General features: G+C 45.5%; 1 pseudogene across 1 annotated transcript in view; it reads left to right on the top strand.

The window, feature by feature from the left end:
* Positions 1-22,123, top strand: part of LOC109436288 (uncharacterized) — a 72,649-nt pseudogene extending 50,526 nt beyond the window's left edge. The window contains exon 3 of the transcript XR_002136079.3: positions 20,596-22,123. The product of XR_002136079.3 is annotated as an uncharacterized LOC109436288 (transcript). The remainder of the gene's footprint in view (positions 1-20,595) is intronic.
* Positions 22,124-22,370: the final 247 nt, after the last annotated feature.

Genomic DNA, 22,370 nt, shown 5'->3' with positions numbered 1-22,370 from the left:
TATCCTCTGCCCATTTTTTTAATCGGGTTGTTTTTTTTTTTTTGGAGTTGAGTTGAATGAGTTTTTTATAGATTTGGGATATTAACCCCTTATCAGATATATCATTGGCAAATATCTTCTCCCATTCAGTAGGATCCATTTATTTTATTAGTGGTTTCCTTTGCTGTGAAAAAACTTTTTAGATCGATGTAATCCCACATGTTTATTTTTTCTCTTACTTCCCTTGCCCGAGGGGATATATCAGTAAAAATCTTGCTCCAAGTAATGTCTGTAAAGTTTCTCCCTATATTTTCTTCTAGGAGTTTTATGGTTTCAGATATTACATTTAAGTATTTAATCCTGTATCTCTTCTTTTAGTGAGGTGTCTGTTCAGGTCTTTTGCTCATTATTAAGTTGTTTTTTTTTTATTTTCTTATTGTTCAGTTTCAGGTGTTCTTTTTATATTTTGAATAGTAGTTCTTTATCAGATGTGTCCTTTGCAAATATTTCTCCCAGTCTGTGGCTTATTTTCTCATTCTCTTGACATTGCTTTTGCAGAGGAGAAGTTTTTAACTTTAATGAAGTCCAGCTGATCAGTTATTTCTTTCATGGATCGTGCCTTTGGTGTTTATGTAAAAAGTCATTGCCGTCCCCAAGGATACGTAGGTTTCCTCACATGTCGGCTTGTAGGAGTTTCATGGTTTTGTGTTTCATGTAGGCCTATGCTTCGTTTAGAGTTAACTTTTGTGAAGGATGTAAGGCCTACACGTAGGTTATCCCATGTGGAGGTCATTCAGCCCCGTCTGTTGAAGAGACTGCTTTACTCCATTGTACTGATTTCTCTCCTTTGTCAAAGGTCAGTCTATATTTGTGTGGGTCTATTTCCGGGCTCTCCATTCTGTTCCACTGACCTGTTTGTCTGTTCTTTCATCAATACCACACTGTCTCAATTCCTGCAGCTTTCTAGTCAGCCTTCAATTTGGGTAGTGGTAGTGTCAGTCCTCCAACTTTATTCGTTCTTTTCTTCAATATTGTGTCAGCTGTCCTGGGTCTTTTGCATCCATAAAACTCCAGAACAAGTTTGTCAATATCCACAAAATAACGTGCTGGGATTTGCTTGAGATCACACTGAACCTGTAGGTCAAGTTGAGAAATCTGATCGCTTGACAATTTGTGTCTCCTTATTCATGAACGTGGGATACCTCTCTATATTTTTATTTTTTATTTTATATCTTTCCCCACATTTTGTAATATTCCTCATATAGATTTTGTATTTTTTTGTTAGGTTTATACCTAATTATTTCACTTTTGGGGGAGCTAATGAAGGTGATGTTGTGTTTTTAATTTCAAATCCCACTATTTCATTGCAGGTACAGAGAAGAGTGATTGACTTTCCTGTATTAACCTTGTAGCCTGCGGCCTCACTGTGACACTTATAAGTTCCACGATCTTTTTCTTGTTGCTTCTTCAGAATTTTTTTACACAGAGGACCATGCCTTCTATGAACAAAGAGTTTTATTCCTTCCTTCCCAATCTGTATATCTTTTTATTTCCTTTTCTTGTCTTATCACATCAGCTAGGACTTCCGGTACAATGTTGGAAATAGTGGTGAGTGTGGACATCTTTGCCTTGTTTGTGATCTTAGTGGGAAAGCTCTGAGCTCCTCACCAGTGAGTATGATGTTAGTGCTAAGTTTCCTTGTAGACGTTCTTTATCAGGTTGCGGAACTTCCTCCCTCCTCCTTGTTTATCATGAATGGGCGTTCGACTTTGTCAAGTGCTTTTTCTACATCTATTGATATGATGATGTCATTTCTCTTCTTTAGTCACTTGGTGGGATGTATTACATTAGTTCATTTTTGAGTATTGAACGAGCCTTGCGATAAACCACACATGGTCATAGTATGTAATTCTTTTTATACATTTTGGGATTTGATTTATTAATATATATATTTTTAACAATTTACGTCTATATTTGTGAGACAGATTGGTCTGTAGTTTTATTTTCTAGCAATGACTTTGTTTTTGGTATTAAGGCAATGTTGGTCTCGTAGAATGTCTTAAGATGTGTTCCCTCTGCTTCTATCTTCTGGAAGAGATTGTAGATAATTGGTATAAATTCTTCCTTAAATGTTTGGTAGAATTCACCAGTGTACCCATCTGGGCCTGATGCTTTCTGTTTTGGAAGGTTATTAATTATTGATTCACTTGCTTTAATAGATTTAGGCCCATTCAAATCCCTATTATCAGTAATAATTTTAATAATAAATTTAATTGTGTATCTGCTGCTTCTTTGGGTTTCTACGTGCACAGTCATGTGGACCTATTTTATTTCATCTTTCCTAACTCTCAAAACTTTAATTTTTAAATCATTTCTTGCATTGGCTCCTTCAGAACAATGAGAAATAGCAACAGTGATAGTGAAAATTATTGTTCACAAACACAAGGGCAAATATTCCACTACTAAGTCTGATGTTTGACAAATGTCTTTTTTGTTGTTTTTTTTATTTAGCCCCGTCTGACTCAGTAAGTCCTCATTTACCCCTATATTGCAATTTGTTTCTTTTTAAAATCATGAATGCATGTTGAAGATTTTAAGTGCTTTTTCTGTATTCATTTAAATAATCATAGAATATTTCTCCTGTTTTTTGTTATTGTGATGAATTACGTAGTTGATTTTCAAGTGTTTATACCTTGCTTGCTTAAAAAAATCTTGTTCTCGATGTATGAATAATGTTTCATATTCCTAGATTTACCTTGCTAAAGCTGTTTTTAAAACTCCCCGTTTAAAGGGTACAATTCAGTGGTTTTGGTATGTTCACAACCATCATCACATTTTAATTTTAGAATATTTCATCATCCACCAAAGGAAACTTGTAATCCTCATCAGTCACTCATTTACTTCCGCTTTCTTTCTACCCAAGGACCAGGCATCCACCAATTCACTTTCTGTCTCTATGGATTTGCCTGTGGACATTTTGCATAAATGGAATTATATAATATGTGGCCTTTTGTGACTGGTCTCTTTCACTTAGGTTAATGTTTTGAAGTTGTACCATGTATTAGGACTTTGATTGCTTTTTATTGCTGAACAATATTCCATTTGAGGATATATCATACTTTATTTATGCATTTATCAATTTATGGACATTTGGGTTGTTTTCACTTTTTGGTTGATATGAATAATGCTGCCATGAGCATTTATGTAAAGCTTTTGTGTGGACATGTTTTCACTTCTCTTGGGTAGATATCTAGGAGTAGAAATGCTGGGTCATATGGTAACTGTATGTTTAACGTTTTGAGGAACTGCCAGGCTACTTTTCCTGGTGGCTACACAGTTTTACATTCCCACCAGCAACACGCAGCGCTCCAGTTTCTCCACATCCTCACCGACCCTTGTTATTGTCCATTTTTTTTGCATAGTAGTGTCACATGACAAAAATAATACAATGTAACATTGAGTTTGATGATGTTCTTTATTCAAAGGAAACCAACCTATGGGTTGGGGAGTGCAGTGCCTCACAAGCAGTGGGACATTGTCCTGAAGGGATTTGGGGCAAGGGTGAACTTTACAGGGAGCTAGAAGAGGCAACACAGACGCAGGGCGGGGCTGGCGAGGAGGTCGGGATGTCCTTAGGGCGCAGCAGGTCCCGTTCTCTAGGGTGAGGTGAGCTGGGACTGACTGGTGTGTGTGCAGTGGCCTTGACAGGTGTTTCCCGCAAGTGCAAGCTGAATCAGGTTTAGGCCTGTGAGGTGGGCGGGGCCACGGGCGGCCTCCGTTCTGTCGGTCCCGTTATACACACGAACTTGGTCAATAGATCAATAGCCACCCTGAGAGCTGTGCAGTGGAACCTCAGGGTTTTGATGTGCGTTTCCTTAATGTCGAATGCTGATGGGCACCTTTTCATGCTCTATTAGCCACTTACGTATCTTCGGAGACATGTCTATTCAAATCCTTCCCCATTTTTTAAAACTGGGTTATTTCTCTTTTGACTATTGAGTGCAAGGATTTTTTATACATTCTAGATGCAAATGAATTGTCAGACATGATTTGCAAACATTGTCTCCCAAGCTGTGTTGTGTTTTCACTTTCATAGTGGTAGTCTTTGAAGCACAAAGATTTTGAATTTTGATGAAGTCCAATTTATCTATTTTTCTTTTGACGTTTGTGCTTTTGGTGTCACATGTAAGAATGCTTCACATAACCTATGCAAGGTTATGAAGATTTACACTATGATCTTTCTAAAAATTTCCTTGTTTTAGCTCTTAAATTTGGGTCTTTGGTCTATTTTGAGTAAATTTTTGTATAAGGTGTGAAGTAAGGGTCCAATTTCATTCTTTGGCTTGTGGGTGTGTAGTTGTCCCAGTGCCATTTGTTGAAAAGACTTTTCTTTTCCCATTAGATGGTGCTTGCACACTTGTCAAAATGAGTTGAGCAAACCAACAGGTGCATGAAAAGATTCTCAATGTCACCAATCATCGGGGAAATGCCAATCAAAACCACAGTGAGATACCATCTCACTCCTGTTAGGATGGCTGTTACCAAAGACAAGAGATAACAAGTGTGGTGAGGCCGTGGAGGAAAGGGGACCGTGTGCAGTGTTGGTGGCAGTGTGAACAGTGCAGCCTCCTCGGGGACCAGTGTGGAGCTGCCTCAAGAAAATAAAAGTGGAGCCACCGTATAATTCATCAATTCCACTTGCGGTTACGGAGCTGGGTAGTGGTGCTGGGCAAAGGCACGTTAAAATCCCCACCCTCCTAGTACAAGAGCTCCTCCTGTGTGTCCCACACCATTATTGATTAAGCATTCACTGGCCGCTGAGAACTCTGTGTACTTTCCGAAGTTCCAATACAAGTTGATTCTGACAGCTTGCGCCCATTCCTTGGTGGTTCTGTGGAAGACTGGGCCCTCAGAGTTCCCTTTGGCACCATTTTCACTGGCACTCCCTCGTATCTTTTTATGTGTTCACCTCAGAACGGCGTTCCGTCACGTTCCATTCCTGGTCAGCTTTTGGCTCACACGGCCCTCACCGTGGCGGCGTCAGAGCTGGAGGACGAAGGAGCCTCTTCTTTGGCCGGTGGTGGCTCGGGGCTTACGGCATCCCTACCCACTATGCCTGCCCACGGTCTCAGCTGGCTGAGTGGGTGCCCACGAGTGACGCCGGTCAGTATTGCTGGTGCACAGGGGCACCAGGCTTGCCCCAGGACCACAGGCATCCTGCCTGCACAGCCCCAACTCTGCTGCCCCACGGGGATCGGCCTGCAGACTCCTGAGTTCCTGCCAGGCTTCCTGGCAGCGCCACCATGGTCCCTCCAAAGGTTCTCCTGACTTTGAGCTTGTGGAAAAGCTTTTAGCGTCCTCATGAAAAGCATCCCAGCTTTTCTTTGGTGTTGCCAATGCTGACAGGACTTGGAGGGGCAGTGCCTTGGGGAATGTAACCGGAGGGCCTCCTCTCGCTGAGGACCACAGCGCCGGCTTCTGTCACGCTCCCATATCTGATAAACCAGACAAGCGACTTTGCCCGTGATGTCCAACGTGGGGCTTGATGCGACCGAATTCTTCATGTCTGACTTAAGAGTATCTGCATGATTTACTCTCATATTTGCCTTTTGCTTTGGATTTGAGGTGGGAAAGCGTGCTGGCCTCAAAAGTTTACAGCTCACTGAGTCTTTGAACCTGTGTACCTACCACCCACTTCAGAATAAAGAATGCTTGCAGGGTTCCACATTTGCATATTTTTTAGAACTTTCTAATTAAAAAGAAATTTATTGGGGAATATTGGGAAACAGTGTTTTTCCAGGACCCATCAGCTCCAAGTCAAGTCGTTGTTTTCAATCTAGTGGTGGTGGGCGCAGCTCACTGGCCCATGTGGGAATCGAACCAGCGACCTTGGGGTTATGAGCACTGTGCTCCAACCACTGAGCCAACCAGCCACCCAAAAGCTTTTTATTTTTAAAATGAAAAATAAAACAAAAATATTAAACAAACCCTGCCTCGTCCATCTTTGGGGCACACGTGGTAGTGATCACGTTTTATGTAACGTTTCGTGTCCTGATTGGTTTTCCCCCTGTGACGTAAGAACAAAATGACAGGTTATACAGGACCCACAGCGTGTGTGCTGGCTGTGTGCAGGTCCTCCAAAGAATGTTTCACACGTACCAGGACATGTCTCATTATTCCCTTTAGGTGGTCGCTAATTGTGTCTTCTTCTACGTAATTTTGTGTTAACTAAGCTTGTCCACAGAATATGTGAACATGCGTGGATAAGTACTTTCCTCTGGATAAGTACTGAGATGTCAGGCCCAGAGTAAAAGACCTGATGTCCTACGTTTTAGCAAATGCCACCAGCATGGCTGGGTCTCAATCCCACTGACGGCAGCGCACGGAATTCAGGAAGGTCGAAAGCCCCATTCTGAGAACGGCTGACAGAAAAGAACCACAGGGAGACAAGGCTTGTCTGGGAGAATTTGTTTATTCAGAGGCTCCTAGAGTCCAGAGTGGAATTTACTAGACCAAGGATCAGAGTGAGCTGGAGTCAGGGGGGATGTCAGGGGTGGGGGAGGGTGTTTAGTGGGTCTGAGCCCCCAGGTCTGGCGGGTCAGTGCCAGCTGGAGGTTTGTGGAGATGAGCACTGAGCAGAAGAGGGCGGGCAGGGAAGACGGCTGGGACAGCCCTGTGCCTCATCCAGCGCACGAGAGGTGGCTTTTCTGGGGCTTAGCCCCCGAAGAGCCTGCAGACGGCAGCGTCCAGTGGGCAAGGGCGAAGGTATTCTGGGTTGTGAGTGTGGTGGTGAACCCCTGATGGCTCAGAGAGCACGAGGGGGACCCCCGTCTCCCTCAGGAACTGCAGGACTGCTCCACTGGTCCTCAGGACTCGGGCTGCACCTCTCCTGGAGAGGATGGACACAGAACTGTGCACGGGGGCAACGGGGTGTGTCGCTACTGATGGCCAGGGAGCACCTGCCATCTGTGGTCAGCATCTCAGATCTTGCACTGACAGCACACGGGGGCACAGCAGGGTTTGCAGCAGCTGGACTGGCAGCAGGGTTTGCAGCAGCTGGACTGGCAGCAAATGGGGACACAGCAGCTGGACTGGCAGCAGCCACAGGAACCACATGACCCACAGCCCCCTTTGCCACAGCTGGAGCAGGCACAGGCTGGCACACAGCAGCACACGGGCACACAGCAGCTGGAGCCACAGCCCCCCTGGCAGCCCCCACAGGAGCCACAGCCCCCCTTGCAGCCCCCACAGGAGCCACAGCCCCCCTTACAGCCCCCACAGGAGCCACAGCCCCCCTTGCAGCCCCCACAGGAGCCACAGCCCCCCTTACAGCCCCCACAGGAGCCACAGCCCCCCTTGCAGCCCCCACAGGAGCCACAGCCCCCTTTGCAACAGCTGGAGCAGGGACAGACTGGCACACAGCAGCACACGGGCACACAGCAGCCGGAGCCACAGCCCCCGGAACAGCCACAGCAGCTCATGGTTCTGGTGGGTGAGGGTGGAGCAGGTCAGAGGAGCAGGTAGAGAGGGAGGGGTTCAGATGTGGTGGCTCCTGGGTCCGGGGCCTTTATAGCCCTGCCTGGTCAGGTGAGATGCTGGACGCACGGTCCTTCCTGGTTCCTGCTTGTGACAGTTCTTCTGTGCATGTTGTTTTCTCCTTGTCACATCCTCTTCCTGGCTCAGGCAGTACCACTTTCTTAGGTCTAAATTTGGTGTCTTCCGCCTGTGCTGGTCCCTGTAATTAGGAATTGAGCTTCTGGTTGTTTAACCTTCCCTGGCATCAATCGGACGGGTCACCTGCCTTCCTGGCTCATCGCGTGTGACCTGCGATAGGATGGCCCAGGCCTGCAGAACATCGTCAGGTGTCTTACTTCCTGGCAGCTGCTTGGCCAGGAGAGGCGCGCGGCCCGCTGTGAGCGAGCCTCATTTCCCCTCATTGCCCAGAGGCCAGTTCCTCCAGGCTTATTGAGAAGGCTGTTTGTTCATTTCCAATTCATGCTCATACTGATTTTATTATTTACTATTTAAAAATCAATTTGAACTGTTTATGAAAGTGCAGCACATAGAGTTAAAATTCTTTAAAATTCTCATGCGGAAAGTGGTGTTCCCACTCCGCGGGGATGGCTTCCTTCGGCCTGGTGTTTCCTGTAGGTGGAGCGGATGCCTGTAGGTGGAGCCGATGCCTGTAGGTGGAGCCTGCGCCTGTAGGTGGAGCCTGCAGCTCCTGGGTTGCACCCTTTCCTGGATGCCTGGATGTCTGACTCCCCCACCCGCGTCACCACGGGTCTCCTCTGGGGACTCTCACAGGCACCTGGGACAACCTGTCCTGACTGAGAGGCTCATCTTCTCTCAGACCTGCTGGTCTTCCAACTCACCCAAACTTCCCCTAAAGGCAACCTCATCCTGCAAGTGCTGTCAAGTGCTAAAACCTGGGTACCAGCCCTGCGTCCCGCCTTTTCTCCCGTCCCATGTTCTCTCTGTCCTTGAATCCTGCTCACTCTGCTTTAAAACCCCATCCACTGTTGGCGCATTTCTCCCCTGCACGGCCCGGCGACCTGGTTAGGCCACCATTGTCTCTTGCCTGGGTTATCGAATCAGCTCCTCAGTTGTTTCTCTCCAGTGGGTTCTCAACACGGCAGCAAAATGACCCTGGTGTGATCCTAGGTCATGTCATGTTTCTCTGTGGTGAACATTCCTGGCACATCCTGACGCACTCAGGGTGAAGCCCGTGTCTTCAGTGATCTAGGAGACCAGACATCAGACCCCATCTTCTCTTGCTGCCCCTCTCGTTCCGGTGTCTCCAGGTATGTTAGTGTTGTTGATGTCCCTCCAGCACAGCAGCGTGTGTTCTTAGAGCTTCTGCACCTGCTGTCCCCCAGGTGTCCTCAGGGCCCCCACCTTTCTCAGGTGACACCCTGTCAGGAAGGTCCATTCAGAAATATAACCATTACTTCACCTCTGTCCCCTGCTCTCCCCACCCCTTCCTTCCTTTCCTACTTTGTTCTTCATAGCATGAACGTGTCATTTACCTGTCTTCCTGGAACTTTGAATCACACCTGACCCATAAAAGGTACTCTGTCAATTTTCTGAATGGGTTCACAAAAGTTCGTGGGGTTTCAGGACAGAAGAGAGGGGAACATGTGTTGAATCCGCCATTGCTTTGAACAAAATTTCCTTTAGTGTGGTGTGCCAGTCATGCAGGGACATGCACAAAGCACAAGTGGACGATCATGCAGCTATCACAAAGTGAACACAGCAGGGTCCCCACTACACAGATCATGCAACACAACGTTCTACCACCCCCTTCCCAGACATACCCCTCTCTCTCCTTTTCAAAACCTTGCTATCCTGACCGTTTACTCCACAGAGTAGTTCTGCCCACGGTTGGACTTTAAAGAGATGAAATACTGGAATGTGCTGTGCACTGTTTTGGGCCTGCTTCCCTCCCCCCACCCCACACTCTACGTTATGTGTGTAAGATTCACAGATGTGGTTGTCCAAAGCTGGAGTTCATTTATTTTCATTTTTAATAGTATTTCATCGTATGAGTACATAGCACATTTATTTATCTCTTGCACTGTTAATGGACATTTAGGTTCAGTTTTTGGCTGTTATGAATAATGCTTATGTGAACATTCTTGGACTTGTCTTGTGAGGCACGTATCTTTATACTTCTTTTGGGTATACCCTCCAAGTGGAATTGCTAAGTCATAGGACAGGATTCAATCTTTGTAGATAGTACCTAGTAGTTGTATCAATTTTCAACCTCATTAGCAATATATGAAAGTTCCAGTTGTTTCATATTTTTTATCTACATTTGGTACTGTCAGGCTTTCAAGTTTGAGCTCTAGTGGTGTATGTGTGTTGTTATATCTTGGTTTTACTTTGCATTATTCATGAGGCAGAGAACCTTTTAATGTGTTCACTGGTTATTTAGATGTCCTCTTTTTAACAGTGCCTGTGCAAGTCTATTCCTCATCTATTCTGTGTCTATCTTTTTATTATTATTTGTTATTGCTGTTGTTTTATAGAAGCTCTGTATTTTATCTGGATGTCAGCACTTTGAGTTGACATATGGGACAAATATCTTCTCTGTGTCCACCTGGCCTATTCATTCTTTTTCAGATGTCATTTGATGAACAGTTTGTAATTTAATACAGTCCAATTTATTAATGTTTTCCTTTAGGGCTAGTATTCTTTTCCTGTTTAAGAAATCCTTGCCCACTCAATTTTTATTTATTTATTATATTTATTTGTAAGTTATATCTATTTCTGTCCTTTACTTTCAACCTTTCTGTATCCTTTTTTTTTTTAAAGGATGGCTCTGGTAAACAGTGTATAAACAAAATGCCTGTTCACATTTGCCGTTTAATTGATATTTAGTCTGCTTACATCTCATATATTTAGTGATGTACACTATTTAGATTTAAATATACCATTTTACTATTTGGTTTCTGTTTGCTCCATAATTTTCTTTTTATTGTTTGAAATTTTAATTTTTACACTTTACTCTTCTATTAGGTATCAACCTACTTTACTCTTCTGTTCATGGTTATCCTAGAGATGAAAACCACACTTTAGACTTATTAAAATGGAATCAAATTTAGTTATTTTACCACTAGCACAACAATGCACAAAACTGAGAACACTAACCATTTTCTTCATCTCCACATAGGTGCTATTGTTATTGTGGGTTTTGGTTTTAAGTAAATTTTAAGCCCACAATTCATTAGTAGTATTGCTTTATATGGCCAGTATTATTTATTATACATTTACCTGCATTTTTACCCTTTCCTTATTCTTCATTCTTTACTGTATCATGGAGCTTTATTTAACACTTATTTCCTTATGTCAAAAAAAGAAAAAAAAGCAACCACCAAACAAAACAAAAACCTTTTAATATTTCCTCTAGTTTAACTATGTGGTTGTTGATTCATTTTAGTTTTTGATTGTCTAAAAATATATTTACTGCCAGTCAGCTTTCAAGGATATTTTTACTGGATATGGAATTTTTAGGTTGTCAGATGAAGAAAGTACAGGAAAAGAAAACTATGGACAAACATTTCTTGTCAACTTAAAATAAAAATTCTTTAAAAATTAAATCCAGCAACATATAAAAAGGATAATACACTTTGATGAAGTGAGCTTTATCCCAGGAATTCAACGTTTGTTTAACATTTGAAAATGAATCAATGTAATTAACCATGTAATTGGAATAGAGGAGAAAAACCATATGATCATATTAGTAAATTCAGAATAAGCATTACACAAAATCCAATACCCATTCATGTACAAAAAAAAAAAAAAAAAAAAAAAAAAAAAAGAAAGAAAGAAGAAGAAGAAGAGAGAGGGAACTTTCTTAAGTTCCCCTCCAGTATTGTGATATGTCTGGAATTCCACCTCCCCCCCACTTTAAACTAACATGTTAGACTGCCACAGTTTCATGGATGCTGGTAAAAGACACGAGACACTTGGGTCAGAGACAAAACACAGTTTATTACTCACTGCAGTACCCGTAGACAGAGGATCAGCATTTTTATGCCATTTCCTTGAGCTCCAATTCTCAATTCTGACACACATGACTCCTGCACACGTTGAGTTACCTTACAGGAGAGGAACCCTGAACTTAGAGAATCTGACCCTTTTACAACAGGCCGTACACATGCCTGCTCTTTGCTCTGGAGGTATATATTATGGCTGCCTTCCAAGGTTGTTTGCTACACAAACAGAACAAAGAGCAATCAGTGTCTCTGCTTGAACAAGAGGCTTGTGATGAACTGTATGCCAATATATCTAAGAAAACCCTACAGCAAACATCATACTAAACAGTGAAAGACAAGTCTTTTTCCCTAAGGTTGGGAATGAGGTAAGAATACCCACAGTCACCACTGTTATTCCAGAGTTTGTCAAATTTAATGACAAAAAAAAAAAAAAAAATATCCGCTGGGATTTTAAATGAATATATTGATAAATTTTTGGGAAATTGACACCTTTACAATGTTGAGTCTTCCAATTCATGAATGTGAGATAGCGTTCCATTTATTAAATCTTTATCTTTCTCTCAATAATGTTTTGTAATGTTCATTTTAGAGGTTTTGTACATCTTTTACGTGATTTATATTTCTAGATATACAGTTGGGATCCATTATAAATTATTTTGATTTTAATTTAATTTTCTAATTGTTACTAGCATATAAGGAAGGTTAATTTTATATTGACCATTTATCTAGTGATCTTACTAAATTTACTTACTTATTGTAAAACTTTATTTGTAGATTGTTTTGGATTTTTTTGGTGTTTATCCATATATTTACCTTCCAGGACTTCTTTGACATATTACAGTATGCCTTCAAAATTAGTGCTTTTACTTGTTCACAAAGAAACCAGGAATATTACAACAGTTGAACACCATTTATCTGACTGCTGACTTTTGTGTTATTGTCACATATTTTACTTGTATACATATTGTCAACCCCAGAAATTATATTTATTATTGGTACTTTAAACAGTCATTGTACTAGCCTGCTCAGACTGCCATAACAAAACACCGCAGGGGGGCTGCTTAAACAGTAGACATTTGTTTTCTCACTATTCTGGAAGGCAGGCTTCCAAGATCAAAGTTGGTTTTGAGTGAGGCATTTCCTTCTGGCTTGTAGTTGGTCACCTTCTCACTGTGTCCTCACATGGCCTTTCCTTTGTGTGAGTACACACACACACACACACACACACACACACACACACACACACATCTCTAGTGTCTGCTCTTCTTATAAGGACACCAATGGTATTGGATTAAGATCCCAGCCTCTTACCTCATTTAACTTTTAACCTTAACTGTCTCCCTCATAGTCACTTTGGGGTTAGGGCTTCACCATATGAATTTTGGGGGACACAGTTCAGTCCCTAACAATCACTGTTCCTTTATATTTACCATGCATTTTTTATACCTTCTAGTGCTCTTCACTCCTTCCTGTAGATCTGTGTTCATGATGGGGGCATGAAGAACTTCTTTCAGTTATTCTTGATGTGTGGGTCTGCAGGTGATGCATTTTCTTAGCTTTGTTCACCTTGAGGTTTACACAGGGATCCTGGTGTGGGGATCCCAGGCCTTATGCCATCTGTCTCTGAGGGAGAGATTTGTAATCAGATCTAATGACTGCTACAGCGTCACAGTCTGCAGTGGGTCAAGGGATACCTGGCAGCAGCCTGTGACTTTGTTGAACCTCATGGGATATAGTCACATAAGCATGAAATTTAGTCTGGCAGCACCAGCTCTAGAGGAAAGCTGGTGCTGCCCAGGGAAGGGGGTTGCTGAATCCCCACTCTCACTCTCATATTACATTCTGGAGTGTCAGAGCTGCAAAGACCCCTTGAGACCAAGGTGTCAGTCAGGCAGCGTTCCTCACAAATAACAGGCAATTCTCACTATTTGTGTCAATTTCTTCCTGCTGCTGTAACAAATTGCCACAAGTTTGGCAGCTCAAAGCTTTGTTAGCTTACAGTTCTCAAGGACAGAAGTCCAAAATGGGTCTTCCTGAGCTAAAATCAAGGTGATAGCAGGGCTGCGTTCCTTCTGGAAGCTCCAGGGCAAAATCCTTTCCCAGCTCCTAGAGGCGCCTGCATTCCTGGGGTCATGACCCCTTTCTCCACCGTCCCAGCTCTCCATGGCTAGTTGAGTCCTTCTCATGCCACCATCTTTCTGGTTGTGACTCTTTTGCTTCCCTCTTCCCCATTTCAGGACTCTTGTGATTATATTGGATAATCCAGTATGGTCTCCTTACCTAAGGTCAGCTGATCAGCACCTTTAAGTCCACCTACAACCTGAATTCCCTTTGCCATGCAACCACACAGAGCCACGGGTTCTGGGGACTAAGACACGCTATCTTTGGGGAGGCATCCTTCTGCTACCTCACTATTTTAACCATAATGGAGTTTAATATAGAGAGCTAAGTGATTTCAGAGACACTGAAAGGACCAGAGAAGCTGATTCCCAGGGGTGACACTTTAGGTCCTGCAAAATGACAAGCATGATGCCCATGGCTGGACAATGGAATGTTGTGATGTCACTGCACAAGGTCCAGGATGCCCTCAGTTCTTCTGCCTTATTTGGTTACCAAATATCATGAGAAGGCAAATGCAGAATGACTGAGCCTAATTGCATCTGGAACCATAGCTGCAAGGGAGTCAGGAAAATGCTTTCCCACCTCTGTGATTTGAGAGGGAAGGACAACAGAGAGGTGCTGGCCCCGACACACCAAGTTCACTGCCCCGAAAGGTAAAGTCCCACTGCTGGACAGTCCCAGGTGCAGGACTCAAGTCCCACAGCCTGATGGGGGCCCAGGGCTCTGTACCCTCTTCATCATGCTGTGGCCTATTCCCTTGCCAAACCATTGGTGGAGGATGTGCATGGCTGAGGAAATGGGGGCATTGGATGTACTTGGAGGCAGTGCCTGGCTAACTGGCCTAGGCTCCCCAGGAACCCATTAATGATGAGGTTCCTTTTCCTCAGCATGTGGTAGAGACACTGCAGTGAAAGAATTACACGGCATGAAATTGATTTGCAGTAACAGAGACAACTTTATGGGGAAGAAATGTTGTTGTATTTGAAAAGACAATTATAGAAACTGTTGGAGGTAAGGGAGGCCTGCAGAACCGTGCTTTGTTGGAAGAAGGAAGTGGCTTGCAGGTGAGGGGCGGTGCTTTCTTTACTGAGGAGCCAGGCGGGAGGCATCCTTGGCCACCAGCTGTTCCTTAACATGGGTCGGTGCCTGGAAGTGGCAGATAGGGCCCTCAGAGGAGTTGGAAAGGTCTGCCCCCGTGAGTCTGCCCCCGTGCTTCTTAGAGGAATATTGGGGAGCATTAGAAGACGCCCATCCTCCAAGTAAGGCTATGTCAGAGGAACAGGGAGAGAGCCATGGCCATTCACGCGAATGGAGTTTCAAGTGCTGGATACAGGGAAATGCAGGACAGGGTCCACAGGAGCAAGGAGTGTTTAGTGGAAATGACTAGACCAGAAGTCTCATGTATGTAGCAATTGGAAGAACTTAGGTGAATACTGGACTGGCCATTACATCAGATTTTGCACTGGCAGCAAATGGGGACACAGCAGCTGGACTGGCAGCAGCCACAAGAACCACATGACCCACAACCCCCCTTGCAGCCCCCACATGACCCACAGCCCCCCTTGCAGCCCCCACACGACCCACAGCCCCCTTTGCAACAGCTGGAGCAGGGACAGGCTGGCACACAGCAGCACACGGGCACACAGCAGCCGGAGCCACAGCCCCCGGAACAGCCACAGCAGCTCATGGTTCTGGTGGGTGAGGGTGGAGCAGGTCAGAGGAGCAGGTAGAGAGGGAGGGGTTCAGGTGCGGCGGCCCCTGGGCCCGGGGCCTTTATAGCCCTGCCCGGTCAGGTGAGATGCTGGGCGCATGGTCCTTCCTGGTTTCTGTTTGTGCCACTTTCTAGCAGAAACACTCTGAGTATTGTGAAGAGTTTATAGTGTTTATAAGAAACTTGTGTTTGCGTTGTTACCCAGCACACAGCTCCATCGCCTGATAGGGCTTGTGGTCAGATTTTTAGGGAGATGGAAGCAGTGTCCTCAGGCCCTACTGGTGGCCACTCTGACACACTCTGACCCTTCTGGGCCCTAAACAGTCTTGACAACATCACAAAGTGCACGTGCAAGGTGCGAGGTGGATCAGGGCCGGAGGTGGCGGGAAGCAGAAAGCCACGGGGGAGGGGATGAGTAGGGAAATGTCCCTCCGGTTCATCTCAGCGCAAAGCTGCTTATGGGTATTCAGTGCAGGTGGAACCATGAGTCTGGGCTGGGAACCTGGTGGCCAAGCCTGGGCTAGTTGCGTCCTGCTTGCATTGGGTTGCAGCTCCCCAGGGACTGTCATCTCTGGGCGCAATGGAGCTGAGATTCGCTGAAGGGCCGTGCCGTGTTCCAGGCGTGCTCTTACCGTGTGCGGAGCAGACCGCAGCTTCTCTTCTGTCATCGGATCCGTCACCGCAGTCAGTACAAACCCCTGCTTGGCCTGGCGATTCCAAGGCACAAGGAACCCACAGTGGCCGGCGGCAGCTGTCAGTTCCCTCTGCATGGGTGGCTATTGTGTCCCCTGGTGAAGCCTTCCTTCCTTTGGAACCGAGACCTCAGGACCAGCAGAGCAAGGCTGTGGGGACTGGAGAGGGACATTCTGCTGCTGGGTCCGGAGTCGCCCCATTGGCATCGTCTGCGTCCCCACACGTGGCCTCCATCTCTGCCGAGAGCTTGCTCTGGTTTACCGTTTTCATCGGGAGAGGCAGTTCTGGCAATTTCCAGGTGGCATTTCCACCATGACAGCCCTCATCCATGGATCAGGGAACCAGCGTGTGAGGACGTGTTTGCTGCCCCAAAGGGTTTGATTGCTTGAGGTTTTGAAATTAATATTCAATTTGCTGGTATCACAATTAAAAAACTTACTCTTTAAAGTCTTATCGGGGCAACTTGCACATACATAGAATAAATATACTTTACAGATATTGATGTTCATATTTCATAAGATAGAGACGTGATAAACTTAACAGTCAAAGGGTCCTGCAGTTAAGGTTTCATGAACTCGAGTTGAAGGGGCCTGAACTGGCTTGGGCTGTCTTCTCCCCCTCGGATGAGTGAGGCGGCTTAGGCTGCAGGCAGGGCTGCTTACCTGCCTCCCTGTGGTCACTATCCCACCGTCCTGCACAGCCTGTTCCAGCATCTGTCCTCCCTGCTCTTTCCTTCAGTTGGAACTTAGCCTTCACTTCCCTCCACGTCCCCTGATTGTCCCGTCCGCCGTGCCCAGTGTTCTCAAGAGCCCGATACCGTGTTTTTGACCTCCGGCATTTCTTTGATTCTTTCTTAGGATTGCCACCTCGCTTCCTCCATTCCCCAGGTGTTCTTGCCCGTTTTCTTAGCACCCTTAGCACATTATCACAGTTCTTTTAAATTCTTAGGCTGTTCCTTGCAACGTCCCGGCCGCGTCCGAGTGTGGTTCTGCCGCTGTGTGGTGTCCTCAGGCTGTTGTCTTCTACTGCGCCCTGTCACTGTTTGCTGAGAGCTGGACGTGATGTGCCGGGTGACAGGAACTGTGGACACAGGCCTTTGGTGACGTGTTTGTAAGGTGCTGTCATGGGAGGCTCACGGGATGTACGAGAGAGGACTCAGCCCCGAGCAGGTGACCGGGTTCTTGTCTCCACGCAAGAAAGAATTCAGGAGCGAGGCAGATGCAGGAAAGCACTGGGAGGTTATTGAAACGGAAGTACACACTTGAGAGGAAAGCGAGTTGCCCCAAAGAGGTCACAACCAGGGCTGGAAATGGTGAGGTTCCATCGACGTGGTTCGTTCATCTCCTCCCCCTGGGCGGGACCCCTGTCTCCCGCCTTTTCTTCTTTATGTGGTTCCGTGGGAACTGCCATGGCACCAGGTGCATGATGGGAGTCGTAGTGACCACAATGCAAATGAGATTATAATGACATTAAAATTAGCTAAAGTCAGGTCCTGTCATAGGGATCAGCTGGAAGAAACTGGTTCTGGTTTTCCTCCAGCTGCAGGTGCTGGATACAGTCACTTGTCACTGGTGTAACCAGTGAGGCCCCTCCCTCGTCCCTTGGAGGGGGCTGTCGGTTTCCTAGGCTACACGTCCCGCCTCAGTGGCGGGGGAGGGGAGGTGTCCCATAGTCCTGTGAATAAGTCTCAGTCCTCAGTGACCTGGGCTGTGACCTCTGCAAGTGCGGCTTAGCGTCTCCCCCCTTAGGGGGGCAGGATGTCCAGAGGGGTGGGGTAAGGCCTGTCCATTCCGCAGGTCAGCTGGGCTCTGCCAAACGCAATAGGTCGGGCTCTGGTTGGCTAGCTCCTCCTGAGGGCGGGCCTTGTTAGGACCCAGTGCTCTGGGGTAGTTCGGCTGTCGCCAGAAGCACCAGGGCACTTTTGTCCTGTCTCCGCTGTGGGAACCTGGTGGGGATCCTGGAGGTAAAACTAACACACGTGTGTGCCCCCCAGGACCGGGTCCGCCTGGAGTTTTGAACGCCAGGCTTGTGCACACCGACCCCCCAGCAGTGTGTGGTTAGAGGAGTGCTGGCCTGGTTCCCACAGGTGCCTCTGCTCCGGGGCCTGCTCTCTGTACCTGCCCAGCTGTCTCCACCTGGGGGGCAGTGGTTTGCCCTGTGACCTCAGGTCTTTGATGGATCTAAGACGACGTGTTGCTTTTTCAGTTTGCTCAGCTTTTTCTTACTGTGCGGGCAGGAGTGCCACATCCAAGCTGGACTGGAGTGGTTTAGCTTTTTAAAACAGTTTAAAAGCCCTAACAATGAAAACCTCCTCTAGTACTAAATGTTTGTAGACCAGGGAAGCAGAGCCTTTGAAATAACGAACACCACATTATCCTAAATACTTCAGTGCTGTCTTTAAATTTAGTTGGGGTTCTTTATAACCTTTGCCTTGAAATGCAAGTCTGAAATGAAGGACTCAACTATGCATTGTTCTGTGACGATCTCTAGGTCACACCGTAAGATTCTTTCATATTGAAAAGTATCTTAAACATAGGCAGATTATTCCTAAAACAAAATCACATCTACTTTTTGGCTTTATGTATTCAGCATTTTTGGACATCTCATACAAATGGAATTATGTGATATCTGGCCCTTTATAACTGTCTTTTTTCACTCAGCATAATTTTTTTGAAGTTTGTTCACGTTGTAGCATGCATCAGAACTTCGTTCCTTTTTAGGGCTGAGTACCATTCTATTGTATGGACACACCACAGTTTGTTTATCCATCAGCTGATGGACATTTGGATATTTCCGTTTTTTTGGCAATTATGAATAATGCTTCTATGCATATTATCGCACATTTGTGTGTGACATATGTTTTTACTTCCCCTGGGTATATACCTAGCAGAGGAATTTCTGGGTCATATGGTAACTGTGTTTAACATTTGAGGAACTGTCAACTGTTTTTCAAAGTAGTTGCACCATTTTTTATTCCCATACGCCTAAACCATGCACGAGGGCTCCGATTTCTCCACATCCTCACCACTGGTGTTGCCTGTCCCTTGGATCCAGCCATCCTGGGCATGTGAAATGGTATCTCGTGGTTTTGACTTGTATTTACTGGATGCCTAACCATGGAGAGCGTCTTCTCACGTGCTTACTGGCTGTTTACATGTCTTCTTTGGGGAAACACCAAATCCTTTGCAAATTCTTTTTCTTTTTTTAAAGATTTTTTTATTGGGGAAGGGGAACAGGACTTTATTGGGGAACAGTGTGCACTTCCAGGACTTTTCCCAAGTCAAGTTGTTGTCCTTTCAATCTTAGTTGTGGAGGTGCTGCTCAGCTCCAGGTCCAGTTGCTGTTGTTAGTTGTAGGGGCGCATCCCACCATCCCTTGTGGGAGTCGAACCAGCAACCTTGTGGTTGAGAGCCCAATGGCCCATGTGGGGATCGAACCAGCAGCCTTCGGTGTTAGGAGCACGGAGCTCCAACCGCCTGAGCCATCTGGCCAGCCTCCTTTTGCTAAGTTTTTAATTGGGTTATTTGTCTTTTTATTTTTGAGTAGTAATAGTTCTTTATACATTCTAGATACAAGTCAGTTGTCAAATACCTGACTTGCAAAAATTTTCCCCCATGCTATAGCTAATCTTTTCATTTTTTGTCCAAGTCAAGTTGTCCTTTCAATCTTAGTTGTGGAGGGTGCTGTTCAGCTTCAAGTTGTTGTCCTTTCAGTCTTAGTTGTGGAGGGCGCACTCAGCTCCAGGTCCAGTTGCCATTTTCTAGTTGCAGGAGGCACAGCCCACCATCCCTTGCGGGAGTCGAGGAACTGAACTGGCAACCTTGTGGTTGAGAGGACGAGCTCCAACCAACTGAGCCATCCGGGAGTTCAGTGGCAGCTCAGCTCAAGGTGCTGTGTTCAATCTTAGTTGCAGGGGGCAGAGCCCACCATCCCTTGCAAGACTCGAGGAATTGAACTGACAACCTTGTGGTTGAGAGCCCACTGCCCATGTGGGAATCGAACCGGCGGCCTTCGGAGTCAGGAGCATGGCGCTCCAACCACCTGAGCCACCAGGACGGCCCTCTTTTCATTTTTTTGATAGTGTCCTTTGAAGCACAAAAGTTTTAAATTTTGATGGAGGCCAATTTATCTGGTTTTTCTTTTTCTTGTGTTTTCTTTTGGCCTGCGCTTTTGGTGCCATAGCTAAGTGCCATTGCCTAATCTAAGGTCACAAAGGTTTAACCTATGTTTTCTTCTAAGGCTTTTCTAGTTTTGACTTTTATGATTAGATCATTAATCCGTTTAGAGGGTTTTCTTTTTTTTATGATGTGAGGTAGAGGTCCAACTTCATTCTCTTGCATGTGGACACCTAGTTGTCCCAACACCATTCACTGGGAAGACCCTTCCCATTGAGTTGCTTTGGCCCTTGCTGACAATCACATGGTTATAATTTAAAGGGCTCATCTTTAAACTTCTAGAACAAAACCTAGAAGCTCCTGATTCTGTCTCATTGGTCTGTATGTCTATCCTTCTGCCTTGGTTGCTGTAGCTTTGTAGTACGTTTTGAAATGGGGAGCTGTGAATCCTCCAACTTCATTTTTCTTTTTCCAGACTGTGTGGCTACCTGGGGCTCCTTGAGTCTCCATATGGATGTTCACATCTGCTTGTCAATTTCTGCAACAGGAACCTGGAATTTTGAGATGGATTGCAGCAGAGCTGCAGATCAATTTGTGCAGTATTGGCAATAGTAAGCCTTTTGATACACGAACATTGGCTGTCTGTCCATTTATTTTGGGCTTTTTCACTTCTTTCAATGATGTTTTGTAGTTTTCAGTGTGCATGTCTTGCACTTTTAAGTTTATTCTTGAGTATTTTGATTTTTTTGATGAAGTTGTTTTCTTAATTTAAATTGGATCGCTCATTGTTAGCATATAGGAATGCAAGTGATTTTTCTATAGAGGGGGCCAAAAAATGTATACACATTTTCAGAAAGGAAAAAAACTGTATCAAAATTGTAATACTCAACATATACCGATAACAAAAGATGAATACAAGTCACGTTTGAACTTCTGTGATTACAAGAGGTGCTCAGAGTGGTTCCCATCAGCGTAATTTAATACAGTTTTTCTCCTTTCTTAAAATGTGTATACGTTTTTTTGGCACTCTCTGTATGTTGATGTTGTATCCTACAAACCTCTGTGTGTGTGTGTGTGTGTGTGTGTGTGTGTGTGTGTGTGTGTGTTCCTTAGGATTTCCTATATACAAAATAATGTGTTCTGTGAATAGAGATGGTTTTACTTCTTCCTGTCCAACCTGGTGCCCTTTATTTATTTTCCTTGCTTTATTACCCTGGCTAGAACTTCAGTGCAATATTGACTAGGAGTGGTGACTGTGGACACCTTCGCTTATTCCCAATCTTAGAGGAATGTCAGGCTTTCACTATTAAGTGTGATGTCAGCTGTGGGTTTTAGTACATGCCCTTTATCAGGTTGAGGGCATTCCCTTCTGTCCCACCCTGTGTAGAACTAAAGCATCTGTGAGTGGCTGATTTCCAGTAACTCTGAGCCCAGAGATGGAGCGAGAGCTGCTCACTGTTCAGAGCTGCCCTGGCCCTGGCCCCTGAACCAGCACAATTTCTATTTTTGTCCTACAGAGCATCTCAGATCACAGCTCATTTTAGACTCACTTCTCTGTCTCTGGAGTTGACTCCTGCTCTGGGGCCTGGATGGGCACAGAGACCACCCATCAGATCCCTTCCTAGGCACTGAGGGCAAAGAGCTCCTCCTCCAAGCGGGTCGTCTCGTGGGGAAGGGGGAATGTCCACTGTTCCAACAAAGACAAGCTCTGAATCCCATGTAGACTCAGCTGAGACCCCTCGATATTCATTCATTCTTCACATCCATACACCCATGTAGTAATTCCTTCATTTGTTACTTTAACAGATGTTTGTGGAATGACCACTGAGCCTGGCACTGCCATCCCAGCAGTGAGCAGTGGGGCACAGTGACCTGTGAGGCAGTGAGATGAGGGGGACTCCGTCGGTTCTGCTAATGAGACACAGGCTGGCAGGAAAGAGTGACCATGAGAGCAAGGCTATAGTTGAGAATTTATTTAGAGGTTTGCTGGCCGTGGGCCACTTCCAGGTGGACTCGGGCGCAGGCACTGGGCATGGGGGTGGGGGAGGCATGTGGAGGGGGGGAGCCCTTCTCTGGAACGGGCATGGGAGGGGCCCACTGCTTTCCCGCAGCAGCTGGGGGTGGGGGTCCTGAAGCAGGAGAGTCCGCTGTCCAGCACCTGGAGATGAAGCTCAAGGGTCAGCCATGGCCACGGTCACTGATGGGAAGCACAGGTCTTCAGATGCTGCTGATGGCTGTGCCAGACCCTCA

Source organism: Rhinolophus sinicus, chromosome 14 (assembly GCF_057876585.1).
Source record: "Rhinolophus sinicus isolate RSI-liver-muscle chromosome 14, RSI-T2T, whole genome shotgun sequence".
NCBI classification, from domain to species: Eukaryota; Metazoa; Chordata; class Mammalia; order Chiroptera; family Rhinolophidae; genus Rhinolophus; species Rhinolophus sinicus.
This window is presented reverse-complemented; position numbering and strand designations above follow the sequence as displayed.